Source organism: Indicator indicator, chromosome 1 (genome assembly GCF_027791375.1).
Source record: "Indicator indicator isolate 239-I01 chromosome 1, UM_Iind_1.1, whole genome shotgun sequence".
Lineage (NCBI taxonomy): Eukaryota > Metazoa > Chordata > Aves > Piciformes > Indicatoridae > Indicator > Indicator indicator.
Window position 1 is genome coordinate 32,837,664 of NC_072010.1, and position 9,459 is coordinate 32,847,122.

A 9,459-nucleotide genomic window follows, 5' to 3' on the forward strand; every position below is an offset into this window, starting at 1 on the left:
CAAGGAGTACTCATCACCTAAGGCAAAGAGAAGACATTAAATTGCTGAAAAAAATGGTGACAGAGAACAGTGGCTGGAAAAGATAATCTTGCACATTATTTTTATGCATAGCCATCATTCTGAATGGTGTAAAAAACAAACAAAAGCCAACAAACAAAAACAGAAACAAAGCAATGCACCTACTACCCTGAAAAGACAAACAAACAAACAAACAAACAAATAAATAGATAAATTAGGACTAGTCTACTGGAATGGGTTCCTCAACATGGTTTACTTTTATCTGTATTGAAAATTGCCCACGGAGCTTTTGAAAAAAATAGACATTTGTCTACAAAATAATCAGTAGTAGTTTAACTCAGCATTTTTCATCATTATCATCAGAAAAGCTGAGCAGTTCTGTGCTTTCAGTGTGTCCTCCTACCCCCAAAATCGAGCACTAGTATCTGGATAGACCACGTAGGAGTTAAGAACAAGGGTCATGCTTACTTTGGGTGCCTTCTAAGTAAAAATGAAATATGTTACAAAATGAGCAGAACAGCAATAAAGTACAATGGGCATTCAGGAAATTCGCAGCAGAGACACAATGTAAAGGTCAAACACCAAACTTCTCTTTCAAAAGATCTCAGAAACCAGGGAAGGTGTGTGCTGATTCAAATGGCAGAGAGGTATCTAATTCTCACAGTCTTTTGACGACAATTTGGCACCTGTCACCTGTGCCCTGGGGGCATCTCTGAATTGCAAATATTGTTTGCATTTGATTCATTAAGATGGAAACTGAAACTGCATGTTAGGATTTGTCAGTCAGCCCTCCACACTGTCTCTTTGTCTGTGTTTACTGGGCATACGTAGTGTTGCCTTGTAAACCATCTTCATATTTTCTCCTTTGAGATTATAAAGACCTCTTTCAGCAGACTTTTCCTCATCTAAGTAAGAGTGATTATTTTGATGAGCCTGCTTGAATTAACCAGAGTTTCAGTGGGATCAGCCACATGGTGGAGAAATACCTATGTGACCAAGGATGCAAGGTGTGGCCCAAATCTTCTGCTTCTGATATGTGGTGTTTTTAAATCTTCCAAAATTTTATTTTTCAGATTTAGGGAGGGAAGAAAGTTTTTATTTTCTGATGGTGATTGGAAGATGAAAGATGAGCTTCAAGGCTGGTGACAGTTCTCAGGACTGACAGCATTAGCTCATGTATCCAATCATACAGCAGCAAAGCTATCCGTTAGCACACAGTATGCAGGGAGCTGTCAGGTCTGTAGCAATCCAATTAAGTTACATGGTTTCTAAAGCTAAATGATTTGAGGAAGCTTAAAACAGAGTTAACACTGTGCTAGCTCAACGGCTATGTCAATTATCTGGTTGGATGTGTTTGTAGTTCTGGCTGCTGAAGCATGTGGAGATGGTTTGTTTTTATTTTTCTTTTTTTCCCTAGAGCAAGACAAAGTGGAACACATTTAAGAGTTAATTAACACCTAGCTTTATTGTTATTTATTAAATGAGAATCCATATATATATTTGAAAGAGATGGTCATATCACTTGGGGGAAAACCCGAACAAAATAAATGGATTGCATTATGCATTTAACGCATTTTTCAGGTTTTTTGCTGAAAATGAAATACTAAAGTTCTTTTATAATTGCTGAAGTAGTGTTAGTTTGTGTAGAGGTCACTGTCTGACCTTTGTTGAGGGAAGCCTACGTGTTCTTGTCAAACTCTTTTCCTTCTGACCTTTAGTTTCAGTTATCTGTCTGCATTTCTGTTTGTGCTGTTCCCATTATCTTTGTGTCTGAAATGTATGAGACAGAAAAGAAAGCAGCTCTGTCACGTAGCTCTTTCTTTACCCCTTATCGGTTTTGTGGCAAGTTAATCAAAAGCCTTGCATCAAGTCCCTTCTGAACTCAGCTCTCCATCCTTCCAAGGTGTGCAAGGACTTGCTGTCAGGTAATCCCATCACACTCTTGCAGCAGGTTTCTCATAGGCTCACGTGCTTCACTCTTGGTTTAGCAATTTGTCCAAGGAGCTGCCTTACATGCTTTGTGGAAAACATAGGCAAGTTTACCTTACATCTCAGAGCAATGCTTATTTGATCAGAAGGATTGTCCACACACCCAAAATAATGTAGCTCCTCCTTGGTAATATGTCTGAGGAAAGAGAAAGGTCACTTATTGTATGCTAACACCCCTGGCCTTCTTCATCTTATTTGGAAGTTAAGAGTCAAAGTCCAGTCCTGCGTAAATACTCTGCTGCCAGTCTCAAGAAACAAAATCACAGTTGTGACAAAATTGAGGATAAAACACTGATTCCACTACCACCATGATTTCAACCCAGATATGTAGATCTAAAAAAAAATACCAGCTTGAGCTCATCTGCCACTTTAGAGGAGGAAGCAGGAGAGCTGGCTGCATCTGTACAGGAATGAAGACAATGCATCTTGTCAGGTGCTATGTTTCAGGAAAGGTGAATTGCAAGAATGAAGGAAAATTTACAAAATAAAGGAGGAACAATGTAGCTACACATACGTTTTGCAGATCCACAGATCCAATCCAGTTCTACAAGGTTTCCTCCGAATGTAACACTACCAGAGTCAGTAGAATTATTTAATTTTTATACCATGTCATGGAGAACACATCTTATTTTATGCCAGTATTTGTCTCTGATGGAAAATGAAAGGCTTGTCTCAACATTGAGTTGGCACAAGCATTCCTATCATCTCATGTCTTGCAGAAGACCTCCAGCTAAATTCAGTCAATATCCAAGTCTGGTCTTCTGTGGAGAATATGCTAATATTGGTGCTGATATTTGTGGCTGTTTTTTGCAATGGCTTTAACAAGTTCAACCATAGATTGCTTCTTGCTCAATTGCTCCCTCCACCATTTTGCTATTAAGATATTTATTGATACATATTGATATATTTCTTCCTAGCATTCTATTTTTAAGCCAGCAAAGCTGATTTGTGAAGACAGACACATGCATGTCTTCCAGGACAGAAATGGCATTCTTAGTACAAATTCAAGTCTTCTGCTGCGAACTCGAGCACACTATTGTCTGTAGAAGACAAGGGTTTAAAAAGAATTAAACAAAAATGGCCCATCTGCAGTCACTGGCAAAACTCCCAAGAGAAGGCCAGGAAGAAGAAAGGGAATGTGGAGAATTTTTAAATGTACAATTTCCCCCTTTATCATGTTTCTAATTCCATTTTCTTAGCTTTTTTTTTTTTTTTTGGTCTTGCTTTGTTGCTGTTTGTCTTCAGCATGTACACTCTTGAGGCTTTATAATGCTTCATCTTAAGGGGGAACCTGAAAAGCTCATTTTGCCTGCTAATGAATAACCTGAATTTTTTTTCATCACCAAAGCCAATCAGAGGCAGAAGATTACAGTTGACGGAGGACTGAGATTTGCATATTAACAGCACAGTTATTGAAGAATCGCTGTCTCGTATTTAGACCAAAATGTGCCCTCTAATTCACCAATAGCAGCTGCCAGCCAATGCAAATGAGAGATTCAAAGGTCAGACAGCTTGGTTTGGGTTTTTTTTTTGGTGTTGTTTTTTTTTTTTTTTTTAAGAGAGAACCATACAGTGCCAATATAAATTAGATAACAAAACCTGTGTGCAGGGAGCTGAGTAAGTAGAGCAAACCTGCTTGGCTCTGGTCCTGTAGCAGCATGGCTGCTGTGCCCTCTTGTTGGCTCCGATGAGTCTGTCCCTGCATAATGTATCATATTGTGTATATTAATGTTTCGGCTTTACAGTTCTATTTCCATTAGGGGAAGATTGCCTGTGAGCCTCTTAGTGGATAAATAGGAATTTACAGCTTTCAAAAATTCCCTTAAAGCTTGCAGGGTCCACAGAAGAAGGAATTACACAGGACTATTTTTAAAGCTTTAAAAGGTCCAGAGGGCCTAATTGTGCTCTCAGATATGTCTAGCAGCTCTGATTGAAGTCTTAGGATATAATGCATGCTCATGCGACAGCTAAAATGAGTCCTTTTTTTAAAACTAAAGAAAAAAAACCCAAACCTAAACCTATTAAAAAATTACTGTAAAGTCTTCAGGGTCAAGCCAGCAACTTCCCAAGAGCTATTCAGAACATGACAGAGAGGTTTTGGAGGGAAGCAGACACTGTACTGACCTACAAATAGCAAGTAACTGCTGAAAGTGTTAGTGAAAATGATACAAAGAAGGTAGCACCTTCTGCTGATCTGTGCACACATGCTTGTGTGCACACACACGTCCAGGCAGTTTTGTGGGAGGGAAGGGACAACCCTAAACTGCCACACTGAAATAATCTAATCAGGTGTTTTCACACTTTGGTGAGCTGTTAAACAAGACCAGCGCTGGCAGAGATATTTTCTTTTACCTCTGTTTTATATCAGCCTAGGCTTATGCAACAGTCAAGAGGAGTGTGTTTAAACTGTGTTGTGGTATTGTATGAGTGTGTTACTAACTGCAGTTGCATTCAGTGTCAGGAGAAAAGAGATGAAGCAGCACAATGAACATAGATATAGGCAACGAACTTAAGAAATACATTCAGACAATGGAGTTTGCGTGATTTATTTATTTATTTAAACTAGTCCTTGATTTTACAAGCTAATCTGTACTATAGGTGAAATATGAGTTATACATGAACTTCCTTGCAAGTTTTTGGCATGCTTTTTAAAAGGTACTTGCTTAGAAATAAACAGGCTTATGGCCTTTGCTTTGAAAGACAGAAGAGATGTGTTTTAATTGCAAATAAGACAGACAGGATGTCCAAATTGTATTTACATCTTACTTTCATCAGGGCTACATTTAACACAAATGCCTCCACCAACTTTTCCTTTATTCGGGTGTCTGTATACAGCCACCAAAATGCAATCCAAGGACCAGTCAGGAAATAAGTAATCCACGTCTGTACAGCTGGACCAAGATTCTCTTCTGCTCCTCAGCAGAAGTAGTTAATTCTTACCTAAACCCATGCACTAACTGCCGTGTTTCGTCCTCCACGTGTGTCCTTGTGTTTCTCGGTATAATTTGTGTCAGTATTATTTGTTGTCACTTCTCAAACCAAAGCTGTGACACTAACCCTGCCAGCCAAGGGAAAAAAAAGCTACACTCAGAGGCAACACAAGCCAGTATTGTTTAAATCAGATGAGCCCAATGGTGTGGAAATTGCTTCTGTTGCATAAGCATGCTTGCTGGTAAACCCAAAACAATGGACTGGTGAGCACATATAATTAGCCTGATACCTGTGGCTGTAGTTCAGTACTTCTCTGGTGAAAGTAGTGCTGTGGAAAGAGAGGGGGGTGATTTTGCTATCAGATTTTCCTCCTAACACTAGAAATCATAGCTTCTGTGTGCAATATTTAATATCTGATGTTAGTTCCCACCTTTCAGACATAGCCACTTTTCACTTACCAACTAATCGTCACCTAAAAGTGTGCTGAAATGTATTATAAATAAGCATACAAAGGCTTTCTCCAGCGCTAAATCACAACCTTCGCTAAAGAGGAAAGGGGCTGCTTACTGCAGCCCTGCACAGTAGCTCAGACCAGGAGAAGAACAGGCTTGTCCTATTCCAATACAAGGAAGAGTTCAGATTAGCAAGCACCTTCTGTGGGAAGCTGAGGTGGAGCCATAAGAGCTTTTGTGAACTCTGCTCAGACAAAGTGTTGGGTGGCATCTCCACAAGCAGCACTTGACTTTGGGGAAACACTTGTTGCTGCCAGATCCTGGACCCAGTGCCTTGTCCTGGGAAGAGCTGTCCTTGGCCACCTGCCCTATGGCTTTGTGGACAAAAGGTGAGCTCAGGTGCTCTTGCCACGCTTGAAGCTTGTATCCTGCCTAGGAGATGAATAAGCAAAAAATCTCACACCCTGTAGCAAGGGTTTCCCCTGGAGGTGCTGGTTTTAAGCCACAGTTAAGTGAGAGGTGGAAGCTTCTGCAGATAAGACATGCAACTACTTCTTGAGGCAAGATTTCCAGAGAGAGCACCAGTCCCCTTGGGTGAGGTGTAGTTCTCAAAGCTGCGTGGGGTGCTGTGAGCAGCGGCCAGGTATGTTTGAGAGGAGGCCTCGGGGAAAACTTGAGGCAGGATGCTCTGTTGGGCAAGCCTGGAGCACTCACGGCTTGTAGGGCGTCCCCGTCACCCGATCCGGCCCTCGCCGCTCGCAGGGACCGTTCCCCGCTTCCCACCGCCCATTCCTCACACCTCAAGAGGAGAGGGGCGCCTTCCCCCGTGGCAGCTCCGGGTTTCACCCCAGGGGCCGCACCGGGACCTCCTCCGCGGGGCCGCTGCCCCTAGGACGCCGTGACGCCCCACGACAACTCCCACCGCTGGGCTGTGCACTTCCCGCCCTCCTCACCGCCCCTCTCCCCCTTCCTCCTCCTCCTCATCCTCCGGGAGCCTTGCCTCTCCTGCACACCTGCTTTGCCATTTGTCGGCGGCTTTGCTAGGAGGGGAGAATTTTTCCTCGGTCCCTTGCAGCATCCCTCTCTGGCACACACACACTCACACACACACACGGAGGCAGAAGCACGGCGCTGCCTGTGCATCGGCGGCCGCCGCCTCTCTTGCACCCTGCGCCGCTGGCCCTGCGTTCTCCGCCGCCGCGGGGCGTCCTCCGCCTGCTGCAGCACCGCCCGACCCGGCAGCCGCCGAAGGGGGGCGGCGGCGGCGGCAGCTCCCGCTGCTCCGCGGCCCCGCACCGGCAGCCGGTAGGTACGGCGGTCCCGCGGCGAGAGCCCGCCCCGGGCGGCTCCCGGTGGGGGAGGTTGGGGAGGTGCTTTGGGGGGACGGGGCAGGGAAGGGAGGAGAGGAGAGACGGAGGGAGGGCGGGCAGCGGGAGCAGGGCGAGACGCGTTGCCCCGGCCCCGCCGCAGCCCCGCCGCCGGCTCCCGGCTCCGGCTCCGCTCTCCCGGCGCCGCGGGGCCGTGCGCCGCCTCTGCCTCTGCCCTCCGCCCCCCCCGGGCAGGAGCTCTCGTCGGTGAGTCAGAAAGTTTGCTCTCCTGGGGACCCGGTTTTTGTTGTTGTTTGGGGTCCGCCTGTTTAGGGTGCATTTTTTATTTCCCGTTCCCGCTAGCGGACAGTTTATTTATTCATTTATTTATGTAGATCCCCCTTTTTATTTATTATTATTATTATTTTTAATTGCAGTTGCTGCAGTAGCGGCGAGGAGGACGGGGCTCCCGCGCCCGCCGCTGCCCCCACCAGGGGCAGAGCCCCACCGCGCCGTGCAGCCTCCCTTGGGGCACAAGCGTGGGTCGGCGGCAACGCACCCTGGGCAGCCGGGGTCGGGCCCTGGGATCTTTCCGCTTGCGAAGCCCGCTCTCCCCCCGAGTTAGGTGACTGCGGCTGCGGGGTCCCCGGCAGCCTCTCTGCAGTTTGCAGAACAGTTTTTGGTGGCAGCTCACAGGAGGTGACTGTCCCATTCCTCTCCTCCTTTGCACCCTTCCCTGACTGAGTGCTTTATAACAGGTTTCAGCGAAGCTGTAGGTGACGGGATCTCGGTATGCGACCGGTGAGGGACAAGGGGAACCGCTGGGCACGGTTTTGTTACTAGCAGTGTTATTGTAGCGGGTTACCGGCCGGGGAATAGCCGTATCCTACCCTGTCGAGGAGTGGGATTGGTTGTGGGTCGTGTCCATCTCTCGTTGCTTTGATCTAATCGCTAGAAGTAGCTTGCTGGTGTCTGGCACGGTAAAAGCTCTCTTGCATTTTACTCTTTTGTTTGTCAATTCGAAATATGGTTTTGATGAGGGTTCTTGGTTTCTGAAAGGAAGGTTAGAGGCTGAATAAATCCATTTCTGGGCAGGAGAGACAAGATCTTAGATTCTTCCGGTGAATTGTGTATTTTCTATGTTGCGTTACTACTTTGGGAGTTCCGCTGTAACGTGTCAAAAGCTTCAATGTTTTTTGCAATGTACTTTATTATTTTTCTTTCCCCTCAAATATAAAATGGCATGATAAAATGCGTAAACATTGATAAATAAGTTGAAAGGACTTTGAAATAGTGCATGCTGTGCATGGTGTGAAATTGTAGATACACATGAAAGAATCATGACTACTCTGCAGGTTGTATTTAAAACCGTTTTCTCTATGGCTTTGTGGTGAACTCTCTTCATCTGACTCTCAGCTTTTAAGTATGGTTGTTTTCTGCTATTAAGGTGTTGTAGGGATGCCTTGACAGACACCCATATTTGTCGGGTTTTAATAATCTTTTGATCTCACACTTTATGAAGAGTTGCCACTGTAAGAATATGTGACATTTGCTATTGTGTCTTTCAGTTTTAGATCTCTTTTCGTGATAGGCTCTATCTGTCTATCTATCTACCTACCTACCTATCTATTACGTTACAAGTGAAGGTGTGAAGGGGAGGAGAAGAGCAGGGAATTGTCTCTTACTCGTCTGTCTGTCCAAATGTGCAGAAAAAAAAAAAAGATTACATAAAGAAATTAAGGCACTGAAACAACACTGTGCTGAATTCCAAGAACAAAAATGACTCCAGCGTGTGTGCTCGCCTGCACCAGGCATTCTGCAGCATGTGGTATTTGCAGAACTTGCAGTGTACAGTAGCTCTCAAGTAGTAAGAGAATGTTTTGTATCCTCAGAAGCAAGAGCCTTTGACAAGTTGGCAAAACTATAGACACAGTCAAGGAATGCTGATACACGTGCGAGTGTGTGTGTATATAAATATCACCAGGCTGCCTAGAGTTCTTTTTTTTCTTTAGAAGAGTTTGTCTTCCTTTACCTGGAATGTATAGATCCCTCCCCCTGAATTTTGAAGCATTGTTTATTTTTCCTCTCTGTGTGCATGTGTTTTAATGTTAGTCTTAATCTCTCTGTAAAATACAAAATAATCCAGTAATAGATTTAGAAGACACTATTGCCAGGCAAACCAGGCAATAGATCATGAAATCAGACAATAGTATTTTGTTTCCTAGCAACCCCCTACTGTGAACAGAAAACAAAACGATGGTGGATGCTTCCACACCATGATAGCTATATGTCAGAACACCCAAGTAGTAGGTATGGAACTACTAATCGTGTGGTGAGATTTGCTCCTGTTTGTTCTAGCTACTTTGTTGATATTTTCCTTTTGTGTGAAAGGGATTTTCTGGCACAAATGCAGTTAAGTAGTTAAAATTTCACTCTGCTCTCCTAACTTAATGACAATGTCTGTTAGAATGAAGAGGGCACAAAATTAAGTAATAATTGTATAATTTTTGCTACTAAGAGTGGTTTGAAATACCCCTTTCTTATTGCCGGACTAGTTCTAAATCTATGCCATTACAGACCCTTGAAAATCAGATTTATCATCTCCTGTATTTCATATGCAATATGTTTTTGGACTTTGTCATGTTAGTTATCCTTTAGCTTTGTGTTTTAAAACTACAATTGCTAGAATGTATTGAAAGAAAAATCCTTTGCCACTCACAGGAACGGGAAGTAAAATTCTAAGTACTGCTTTGTTGCATTTA